General features: G+C 47.8%; 1 protein-coding gene across 18 annotated transcripts in view; it reads right to left on the bottom strand.

Moving 5' to 3' along the window:
• Positions 1-10,674, bottom strand: part of NCOA1 (nuclear receptor coactivator 1) — a 277,952-nt gene extending 267,278 nt beyond the window's left edge. For 9 of the 18 annotated variants that reach the window (XM_090022901.1, XM_090023421.1, XM_090023147.1 and 6 more), the window contains exon 1: positions 10,521-10,674. The gene's annotated coding sequence lies outside the window, so the exon portion shown is untranslated. The remainder of the gene's footprint in view (positions 1-10,520) is intronic. The other 9 variants (XM_090022401.1, XM_090023328.1, XM_090022055.1 and 6 more) reach the window with 4 other exon arrangements.
• Between the last annotated feature and the right edge of the window lie 1,641 nt (positions 10,675-12,315).

Here is a 12,315-nt window from a genome sequence, read left to right on the forward strand (position 1 = left end):
TCCACTCAACCACACACCTGATTTGGGAAGTTAGAAGAGAGTTCATTTAACCCCAAGTTTCATTAAAATTCACATATCAGGATGCAAAACAGATCTAAAGTTCCCTATCCTTCAAGCTGTGCTTGTTACCCATTCCTGGCGCTTTTGAAGGCCTCTTTTCTTGCTAAACAAATTGGGTTTATATTGTTATATTGGGTTACAGTAAACGAAAGCCAAAATTAAACACTGCAGAGCAACTGCTCGGTAATTAAGCAATGCACACTTACAAGTTGAAAGACCCGGGCTCTACCACCACATCCGTAAACTTCCCTGTGAGAACTTGTAGCACCTTTGGGAGGGACCCAAGCGTACCCAAAGCATATTGTGTCAATGCTTAGAAAAAAAAATGCTTAGACTTTGCAAACCTTACCTGGAGAAATGCTTGGTTTTTTGTGGGGAGGGATTTTTTTAAATTAATTTTTTTAATAATCAGGGAGCATTTGTAAATGCTATCCTATATTGAGGCAGAACTCTTGGGGAGGGAGGGAGAGGCGCACAGAGGGGGTCACCCTTATAGTTTAGTTGCCAAAACTGAATTTCATAAAAGCCAGAAGTAGCTTTACTAATATTAGTTTCTCAGTCAACAAGTGAACAGAACAAAAGGGTTGGTTTGGTTTTGAATGGTTATGTCCAGGGATCTGGGTTTTCCATTTGCCATGGAAAAACACAGCTTTTCTTCTTTAAACTGCAGGTTCCCCCTTGCAGGCTGGCAGAGTGCCAGCAGGAGCAGGACATGCATGCGTGCACACGGCCAGCAATACAGCCAGGCAGCGGTGGAAAGCAGCTCCCCCAACTGCCTGCAGGTAAGAAGGGGGAAAAGATTGAGGCCCCCACAGTGAGGGAGGGAGTGGGATGGTTGGCAACTGGGCCTGGGGACACCTCACCACAGCAGCACGACTGACATGGGGCTCCCGGCGGTGGTGGTGGCGGCAGCAGCAGCACTGATCCTCTCTGCCCTCCAGCACCCACTGGGCCATGGAGGCCCTTGGGCAGAGGGCGGCAGGGCAGGGCAGACCTGCGCAGCCCACATCCTCCCCCCTTCTGCCACATGCTCTGCTCAACTCTGCTCCAGCCATGTGGCCCACGGGAGGGCCGGCTCTGCGCTTTGCTCCAGCCGCGGCAGCCGGAGCTCAGGCACGGCTAGGGGGGTGGGGAACAGGGGGCTACAGGCCCTGGTTCTGGCCCCATAGCCCCAGCAGCTGTCGGGGGGCAGGGTTTAGAAGTGAGAGGCATTAGGAGGGTCAGGGGCTGCAGGTTGGGAGCAAGGGGCACCAGCATGGACAGGGCAGGACTCCAGCACAGCGCCACAAAGCGGGGGGGGGGGGGGGTGGCTGCTGCAGTGGGACCCACGTCCTGGTGGGTGAAGGGGAGCCCTGATTCTCTATGATTAAAAAATAATAAGAATAATAATAATAAAAAACCAGCAAAATTTATCGGTATTTAGAATTTATTTTATTATTATGATTGAGGCACTGGTAGGCTTCCAAACTGCTTAAAAATGGTAAATATAATGAATAAAACATTGTGTTTAACTGATACTTATATATATAATGGCGTTTCACTTCAATCGTGGAAAAATGGTGATTTTGGTTCTTTTATATCCAAGAACTTTGGATTTTTTTAAATCAGAGAATTTGCAACTTTTAAAACAGAGAAAGCCAGGATCCCTGGTTACAACTTAAAATCCACAAAAATATTTAAAGTCTTAATCTTATTTCATTAGATTCAATCAGGCTGTTACGTTACAAAGCACTGGGAGTTTATAACTTGCCGACTGCACGAGGAACAGTTGGGGCACGTTTATGTTTTCATCCATATACAATATTCAGCAAACTCAGCGAGGAGAGTTGCTCCACAGAACAAAAACCAATCAGATGCCTGTTATGATCAAAAGCACCGCCCCACATCTGATGCAACAGAGCCAGTGGCCAATGACAAAGCCCCTCGCAGAGCCAACTCTCTCGAGGTTTGTTGGCAAATTCATGGAAAGTTGCCCGCAGCCTCACAAACCTGCACCTATAGAAATCGGGAGCTGTGCAGTACGCCGAATACTTGGGGAGGCTACACCAAGGGTCTCTTCCCCTTGCCTGGAGACCCTGCTACTTCGGCAAACCACTCGCATCCTGCTCCTCTGTCTCCTCTTCCCACGAAATAGAAGTCACGTTTCTTTACTTCCTAACACCCCCATGAAGAGTCACCAATACATATTAGCGGCTTACATGCTCTAATAACAATGATCAAAGGCAAATATACATTACATACAAAAAAGGTTTAGAAAACCTCAGTATATTACAAAGTCAAATGCTCAAAAATCATGACACATCAAATTTCTTGTCACGTAGCCAACCTATACACTGAACAGTTAAGTAACCTGGGGGTGGGTGGATCATACAATCATTAAAAACTGTAATAGCAGGTGACCACGCAACCAAAAATTTCACTTTCCCTAACTTTTAAGTGTTTGACTTTAAAATCAAGATCATTTGTTTTTTTATGTGATTTCCTACAGGGTTTGGTCGAATAAAGTGAGGGTTTACACTGCACTGACACTCCTCCATTTGTCTGCATGTCTGTCTTGGTGGGGGGAAAGTGGTGTTAATTTAAGGTAAAACCCTGGTGTTTGTAGTTTTTGCACAGGTTAGCAGGTAGAGGTGAACTCAAATGCATGTGAAAGTTGTGAAGGCAAAGCAGCTCATAATGATTTTTCTTCACGTGTGTTAACTTGAGCTCACACCTTTTTGCTTGCAGAGACAAGGCAGAAGGATTAGCACTTACTGCAGGTTTCTCAAATTGTTACTGCATTAGACAAGCCCAGAAGAAAGCACCGGTGAGTTAACAACTCACAACTGAGCTAAATCTGAATGCTCTTTCACCAGACAAAATGGTGGGGGTGTTTTATCCTGGGGCCATTTCCCCTGCCAAATATATTAAAGGCCTGATGTAAACAGTAGAAGTTTTAATGCATCACCAAGAATATTTTACAATGGAAAGCGTTAGGCAACCTAAATTCAAGAGTGGGAGTGGAAGTAATCCAACAATCTTGGGGACAATTAATTTATACTACTCGGAATATCATACTGCAAGATTACAGCAATTTACACCATTTGTTAATCTGGACCTCTGCAGCAGAGCAAGTCTTTCCGCCTCGTTGCCCAAAACGTCAGCAGGACTAAACAGCAAGACTCCTGCTGGGAGAGAGGCAGAATATGAAGTAAGAAAATCATGCTACTTAGATGTAATATAATTTAATCTGAGACTTTAATCTTGACAGTACTTAAAGAATTCCAGGTGGAACAGTCGATTGCCGAATACAGACAGCAAGTCAAGTTATTCTGATGTAGGATGTTTTGGGGGTGATTTTTAAATTCAAATTTGAAGAGGGAAAGTATATTATGCAGTTTTACTTTCCATTTACAAGCCCTTGCAGTTTCCTGTGCACTTGAATACTGCCTTTTAAATCTCCAATGCTGTGATAAACCAGACAAAACATAATCTTCAGCAATGGAGACATGAAGACTTCCACTTGCATGACTCAACGCATTGCCACAAAACTTAGATCCGGGATTCTCAAATCAGGATGCCGTAGCATCCTAAGGTGCCATCATATCTTTAAAGTGATGCACGGCGCTATGCAATAATCCCACTATTAAGTGTGCAAACACCTGCATATGATTCACAAGCTAAACCCAGAAATTTCAAGTAGGAATCCACAGTAGCAAACGTATTCTGACCTGTTGTGTTTTTTTCTGAGACTTTTACTCGTTACTTTTCCGTTGTCGAGACCCAAGTGAAAGCTCAGAGCCAAGATTTTGTGAGGGGTGCCCTGAGTCTAACAAGGTTGAGAACCACTGTCATTAATTTGTGGCACTTAACCTTGCCAGTTATTTGTTGCAAGTCCTTCTCAGAGGATGAGCTTCCACAGCTCCCAGGGAATTCAACAGTTGCAAAAGCTAGGCCAGCTAGTATTGAAATATGGATTTGGTGCGTAACTGCAGGCACATAAGAAAGTTCTGGCCTGAATTTTTTTTAAGCAAGTGATCTTAGAAAGTCGTAGGGTTGTTGTGGTTTGTTTCATTTTTTTTTTCCCTGAAAAACAGTGCAAGATGTGGTTCGTGAACCACAGTTCAAGGACTACCTGGAAACGTTACAATGTTAACGTGATTCTAAAATGCAGGATGTTTATGCATTTAATCTACCAAAAAAATCTCAAAACCAAAAAAAAAAAAAAAAAATTCTTTGTACGCATGCTGTCACATGGAGAGCAACTTTATCCTCTTCTTTCTAGAAAAGCAAACCATACTAACAAAAGGACATTACCTGCAGTTTTTCAACAGTGGCTCACACTTGTTTCCTTACCAACATTTTACTGTGTTGTTGGGAGACATGAGCAGAGATCTATTTTACACATGAAATCTATTCCAAGAAATTCTAAGTATTCATGCAGTCCCAAATCAGGCTTCACACTAATTACATTTTAATGCACATATGGACCTGGTGCACAACTGTACAGTAAGTTGAGATACAGGCACATTGCATATGCTCAGGTTTCATACTCTTAACGGTATTATGCATGCAGCATTTAACTATTAAATTTGAACTTACAAGTTCAAGCAAGAATGCAGCATGATCTATTGGATATTACTAAAAATGGTTCCAGAGTGACCAGCTGTCTTGCCTTGAATCCCCACACAATTTCCCCTATCATGAATCACTCCTTGTCTGCTTTTTCACCTTTGAGCTTGGTGCCAATCACAAGTGGGTCAAAAGTAAAAGTGAGTTTGGAGAATGCATCAGCACGTGCCACTGCATACTGGTCCACAGCACATCTAACCTCCTTGATGGAGTTGGACTGGGAAGGTCTGATCAAACCAGGCTCACTGTGGAAATGGAAGAGGTGCATTTACAGAGCCAAGGAAAGGAAGGACTAGAGCAGTGTTTCTCAACCTTTTAAGTAGCAAGTACCCCCTAACTTCTGAAAATGTTAATAAGTACCCCAACCCTCAATTTTCCAGGGGATTTTATATTTACAGACTAATGTGTGCCATAGGTTGGAAGACGGGCTGTGTATATAAGGTCATGATATGATAGATGTCCCATCTGGTGTGGGTACGGTTGCCACCTTTTACACCAGGGGTGCACAACTTGAGTACGTACCTGGGCTAGAGGTGATGTTGGCCAAAGCTAGGAGGGCTGAACCCACACCATATTATTACTGGGGAATTTAAAGCACCGCGCAGTGCACAGCATACCACATTTTTTGCCATAGTTTTGAGAGGAGGAAGGGGTGAGAGAGAGAGGAAAAGAGGGTGAGAGAGAGAGAGAGAATTGGGGTACCCATGTACCCCTGGGGGTTTGCATACCACAGGTTGAGAAGCTATGGACTAGAGAAGCAGTGGCCAAGTCCTTCTGCTTGACTACTCGGACTGCAGGCCTCACTGTCAAGCAGAGGAGCAGTGGTCAAGATGAGGGAACAGAAGGACAGGCAATGAAGGAAACCCGATTTGCACTAGGTTCAACCCCAGCTACTGAGTTAGTGTTACTCAATTCTCTGTTATCCTGAACATTAAAAACATTCTTCCATAGCTTTCCCAGTACAGTTAAAACTATGAACTGGTCACAAGCGTCAACACCTCTCCCAATTAGACTATTTCATAGTGACAGATCTTTAACCTTCACATCTCCCTAAAATACTTGCAAAGTTTTATCCTCCTTGAAATGCATCATTAAAAAGGAACAAAACCTAAAGTTTAGGAATAGCGCTGGTAAATGCATTCTTTTTAAAACTAATGCAAAGATGCACATTCATGAGCCCTGTTATTTTACAAGGGGGGTGTTGTTTTTTTCTTGAAATCAGGTTTAGAGGATTAAGGGTTCAATACTTCGCTTAAAGATTTTCTCCCTGTGTTTTCCACCCAGAAGTTAAAGAACCATTACCAGAAGGAGTAAACACAAAGCAGAAAGCCCTTTCCCTCTCAATTGCTGTTTTCAGTCCCTTGGTATGACAAAACTCTGCTAGCTCCCCATTGTTAAAGTGCCAAGGTAGACAAGACTAGAATTTCTAATACAGACAGGAAAAGGTCTGTTTGGGTTGCGTTTTTTTTAACCCACACTTCCTCATTCAGCTCTTCATTATAATGGCACAAAGGGCACAACTCCAAGCCCCTCTACTCTCTCCCCCCCCACCCCCCCAATCACACCACCTTTAGAAATAAGACTTTCAGAGTCAGCTAATTTAAATCACGTGCTGATCAATACTGGACAATGGAAAATTTGAAAAAGTAAATCAAGCTGAAGAGAGGCACTCAGCTAAATCATTTCCTTTGTAGCTATCTTCCGTGTTAGTGGCATAAGTAGGACAGGGTGAGCAGGAAACCGGCCCTGGGGCCGGACGGACTATGTAGGGCACCACAGCCCGGGCACGAGGCTGCTACCACCACCAAGCGGAGCCGACACTGCAGCAGTAGCTCAGGAAGATACGCCAACCCCCTGCCCTCAGCAATGGTCAGCATACCCCCAACCTCAATAAGCTTACTACACCCCTACGTTAGATTTAAAAGAAAAAGTGAATCATTTCCCCCACCTCAATTTTGAATCTATCAAATTTTGCATGTCTCTTTGACATTGGACCTTTTATTATATTTCAGTTGACATAAACCTTTGGCATTGGGCCTTTTCACATTGTTAAACGTAACTTTTTTACTTTTTAATGCTTAACTTTTTAAAATCTGTGTGAAAAATGCACTTGCATCTGAAGGCAAAATCTGCCCCTCGCTTCTGCTTTCGAAGGTGACAGTTTACTGGCAGGCGGCGTGCACACTCTGCAGTGGAGGAGCACTGAGTTTATTTAGCAGGAGAGCACAAGTGACACTTGATTTGTCTATTCACTGGATTGTTTTGCTTTTCTAGGACACTTCCCTTTGGTTTCTCTATATGCACCACCAGCTTTGTTAAAGCAAAGCAAACCCCTGAATGGAAACGTACACTGATTTAAAAGCGACTGCCAGTTCAGTTTGTTTTTATAGTTTACAGGGACAAGCTAAACCAATAAGCAGGATTAAATGGATTTAACCGTGTCCGTACAAAAAGATGCACTGATTTAATTAAATTGGTTTAAAAACGTAATATCTTCAGCTAAACTGGTACAGCTCTGCCTGCACTGCACAGTTAACCAGGGTTATAGGCTTTGTGTTGGCTTAGCCCAGCTAGGAATACCCCCAGTACAAAACCCACTTGTTCTCCAACGCCTGCCGCAAGGAGCTGTTTGCCCTTCAGAGGCAAACACTTGTGGGGTGGGACCTGCAGGGTATCCATGCTCAGGCTATCTTCTCCACATCCTTTCTGTACAACCTTCAGCCCAAATCAAAACAGAGCCTGGGTTCGAACCACATCAGCAGTCAGCTCTATTAACCCGGGCTTAAAGCACCTCCAAACCCAGATGTTCTCTGCTCCCACCATGAGCAGGACAACAACCGAGGTTACCTGCAGGTCTGACACCTCTGCTTGTAGGCCGGGCCTTAAAGATCTCGAAGTATTTTAAAAAGCTTGTCCACACATGCACGCATAGAGCTCCTGGCTAAATGACACAGGCACATCCACACAAAGTTGTAGCTGTTCAAAAATGGCTTGGGTCCAGCTGGCTCACGTGCCCAGGAGACGCATTTAGACCAATACCAAAATATCCAAAGTTATACCTTTAAACAGATGCAACTCTCACTGAGACCAGGTCTTAAAGTTTTATAGTTGGCCTCAGTTCATCTCAGTGCCAATTAGTTTCTTGATAAGCCATTAAAGCTCAGTGCTGCGAGGCCTACGGAAAAAAGAAAGAAGAAAAGAAAACCAACAACCTTACTTCAGCAGCTGATGTTCTAGGACTGCTAGCTATCAAGGTGATCAATACGGTCTCTTCCTTGGGCTCTGCTCTGTATCCCTCTGTTGTCCCCTGAGCTTACAACCTAGGTATAAAAAGTGCAAGACAAGGGCTTCCTTTCTGCTCTGTTATACAGCCTCTAGCGCAGTGGAGTCCCAGCCCGTGACTTAGGGCGTCAAGGCACTGCAATAATAGAAACAGCAAACAAAAAACCACTAGCAGGAATTGCCTGTTTGAATCTGCCAACAATTAGAACTTATTGCGCACAGGCGATAACCACAAGATATACTAGACTCCAGGCTGCACACCTTTTAGGCATGCCCGATTTAATGTTCACCTGGTACTTTGAGCCTTCCTGATTTTCTCCTTGAAAAAGAGCATTTTAGCCCAGCTTTAAAAGATTTTAGATACATCTATGTGTACTTTAAAAAGATACATTATTCCTCCTCTTTTGATCAAAGAGATAAGCATCACTGCTTCAAGGAAACAGTGTACCAACCGAAACAAGCACAACTTGTAATATAAATAGTTTCCCTATACAAAGGGGAAAAAATCTGTGTTTTCAACTGGCAAACTATTATGCCAAAGACTATGACATTTTTGGTAGCAATTGTTCACCCCTTAACTTCTGACAATCCCATAACACTCAGGCACATTAACCCTCTCAGATTAGCAACCAACAAAGCGTTGATCTCAGTAAATCTGCTTATAAAAGCAGTGCAAAGCGACCACAGGAGCCTAAGCAATAGGCCATTTTAGAAATGGTAGTAGTATTATTCCAATAAATTGGAAATGAAAGTTGTTATGACTAATTCACATAATTAGTCATGAAGTTGTGAATATCTATGTTACAGCAGCATTGTCAGCAGAGGGCAAGCAATGGGGAAAAACCCATATACTAATATCCAAGTCAAAATGTAACGACTAAGAAACAAAAGTCTGAATAATCAGTACTCAAACTCCAAGTTGGTTTCTCATGAAGTGCATGTGTTTGGAAAGTAAAACCTGTGCCATCATATAATTTGGCAGCATGGCCTCAAACGACAGACATCCATCTTCAGCAAATAACTTGAGATGATATCACTTCAGCCATGCCTACCCATGCCGAATCAGCTACTTTATCTAGAACTGCTCTCCAAAAATGTAGGATCAATAGCCGTTTGGTTCTTAAAGGGACAATGTGAATGCCAATTATCGTCAGAAACCGTGCCAGAAGTCCTTTCACATACTGAACAAGTTGCTTAGCGGCTCTGCAAACGCGTGGTTTTGCCTTCACCTATTTTCCTCCCACTGCTGCAGTGAGAGAGAGGCCTACACAAACTGGAGAAATTATGTGCAATCATTTTCATCGTTTCCCCTGTAAAAGAAAGAGCTGTCGCAGGTATAAAGAAGAACATTTAAACCTTCGCATAAGATGGCAGCAAACTAAAAAAAACACTACAGAGCCTAAACCGGGCGAGGATAGCCGGAGCCTGGAAAAGCATTGCAGCCGGCCGCGTTCGCGTGTCCAAGTCCACTGCCGGCCCTCCCAAGCGGACCGCACCAGGTGGACCATTCTTGGCATTCCTGCTCCGTGCCAGCCCACGCACGCCGTGCCCAGCTTCTCCCCGCAAAGTATTTCTGTACGGAAAGCAAAAACTTCTGACGGAGATTTAACAACCTTGCGAGCGCGACGTTTAATTCGTGCAAGTCCTCAGTCCCATCGCACTTTGCCACGGCTGTTTTTCTGCTCGAGCCTTGCAAAGGTCATACACGCCACGCATTGACTGAACTTTTCCTGTAAGGTGCATGACTTCGGATCCGCGTTTGGGTTTATAAACACTCCCCACCACCACCCCCACCCGGTCTCGTTTTTGCAATATAATGCAAGGGGGGGGGGAAAAAAATCACAAGTGTCACGACCCACTTCTCAGCTACTCAAAGGTCAAGGTGCACCTACGAAAGCAGGGGATTTCGGTGCCTCGCGCACAACCGACGCCCGAAGAAAACCGCTGTAACCGGGGTTGCCCCTCACACCTACCGATTCACAGCCCGCCGGTGGTCCCTCTGCTCCCCGTTTCTTCACGAAATTTCGGGCAAGAACTCTGCCACAGCCGGGAGGGACCCGAGACAGCCCTGCAAACCCGCCCCCCAAGCTGCGGGAGGCAGGCGCCCCTTCCCACCGCCGAGGCCAGCGGCGTGGCCCCCTGCAGCCCGGCGCCCGGACCCTCGTTACCGTCCCCGTGACGCGCCGCCGCTCGCGTGGGGCGCCTTCCCCGCCCCCCACCCGGACATTTGACATGTTGGGACATAAATGAATAATAAATCAGTGTTCGGTTCGGAGGGGCCGAGGAGATGCGACGCGCGAACAAAGAGCTGCCGTGGGAAAGGCGACGCGACCCGGGGGGCTGCCGGCAAACCCCTCGCTCCCCCGACACCCGCGCCTCCTTCTCGGGGGGGCCGCGCCGCTGAAGCCCGCCGGGACTTTCTCGGCAACTTTCCCCTCCCCGCGCGCCCCTGACACCGCACCCCGCGCCACCCCCGGCAGCAGGTGCGGGGGAGGCCAAGCGCGCCCCCCCGGCCAGGCGCCGGGCCCGATCCCGCCGGCCCGGGCCCGAGGCCCGGCCGCACTCACCTGCGCGGCGCCGCCTCGGGCCGGGGGGCGGGCGAAGCGGCGAGGGCTGGGGCCCCGGCTGCCGCGCGGCGGGGCTGCTGGGCGCCCGGGGCCCCTGGCTCCGGCGGCGGCGGCGGCGGCGGCGGGGCTCGGCTGCGGGACGGCAGGGCGGAGCGGGGGGCGGGCCGCTGCCTCCCCCGCCTCCGCCACCATCTTGCCTCCGCCCTCCCGCCCCGCCCTCCGCGCCGCTCCCGCCGCAGTCGCCGGCGCCGCCATCTTGGCCCGCGAGGGGCTGCCGCGACCTCGAGGGGCGGCCGGGAGCCGCCTCACGCCTGGAGGAGACACGCGTGTGGGCACCGGCCACGCGTGGGGGGCATGTGGGTGCGCGCCCGCCGGGGAAGGGCCACTGCCGCCCGCCTCTGCAGGCGCTCACTGCCCCGCCGCCACCACCAGCACAAGCTGCCCACTTACCGCCGCCATGGTCCTGCCACCACTGTGGGATCTTCCTGCTTTCCCCCACCTTGAGCCAGGGCCTGGACCAGATGAAGAAAAAATCAAAACCACCACCTCGGCCTCCCAGGCAGTCCCACCACGCTCCAAAGGGATCCCCCGAAAGCAAGGCTGGAAGGGACCTCACACGGTTCTCTAATCTGGCGTCTTGCTCAAGACAGGATCAGCCTCAAGCAGCCCATCCCACCCAAGCATCCGTCCAACCCGCTCTTGAAAACTTACCGGGATGGAAAATGTACAGCCTGGTGACCACCTTCAAAGTCAGAAAGTTCCTCCTTACCACCAGCCACAATTTCCCCTGCTACCGCTTGAGGCTGTTGCTCCTAGTCCTGTCCCCTACAGAAGTCACAACCCCTTGGTGCCTGAGGCGTGATCGTTCCTTTCCAACCATCGCATACACGCTATGATATAAACTCTACATAAAACTACTGGCAAACCTGACGCAGCGGACCTAACACCATAACCTGCCACAGAGAAAGCCAGGGAACCCCCGCAGCCAGTGTCCTGCTTCTAAGAAATGTTAACGTGCTCAAGATGTCCCAGGAGCATCATCTGTGACCTGCAGATGTCCAGGATTAGCTGCACCAGTATCTCAGAAGAGCTGACCATCAGCCTCATTATTTCTCCACACTGTCTAGGCTCCGTGATTCTCAGCCTTAAGCTCCTTTCCGGGGTGCTGCAAGATGCCACACCATGCTAGGTGTGCAAACACAATTCGGGAGAGAAACCCAGAAATTTCATAGATTTCATAGACATTTGGGCTGGAAGGGACCCCAGAGGATCATCGAGTCCAGCCCTCCGCCCCAGGGGCAGGAAGTCAGCTGGGGTCATAGGATCCCAGCAAGATAAGCGTCCAAATGTGTCTTGAAGGCGTTCAAAGTGGGTGTTTGAACCACCTCTGGCAGCAGTCTATTCCAAAATTTGCAGGCTTGGACAGTGAGCAGTTCTTTCCTTTGTCCAGCCTGAATCGGTCGCAGCGGAGTTTGTGACCGTTCGACCTCGTCATCCCTTGGGGCGCTCTGGTGAATAAACGTTCCCCCAGATCCTGGTGGTCACCCCTGATAAACTTATAGGTGGCCATCAGATCACCCCTGAGCCTGCGCTTTTCCAGGCTGAAGAGCCCCATGGCTCTCAGCCTGTCATGGTAAGGTCTGTTTTCCTGACCTCTGATCATGCGCGTGGTTCTTCTCTGGACTCTCTCAAGCTTCTCCACATCCTTTTTGAATTGTGGAGCCCAAAACTGGACGCAGTACTCCAGCTGCGGCCTCACCAAGGCCGAGTACAAGGGGAGAATGACGTCCTGGGA

Source organism: Crocodylus siamensis, chromosome 1 (assembly GCF_052110815.1).
Source record: "Crocodylus siamensis isolate JL-2025a chromosome 1, ASM5211081v1, whole genome shotgun sequence".
NCBI lineage: Eukaryota > Metazoa > Chordata > Crocodylia > Crocodylidae > Crocodylus > Crocodylus siamensis.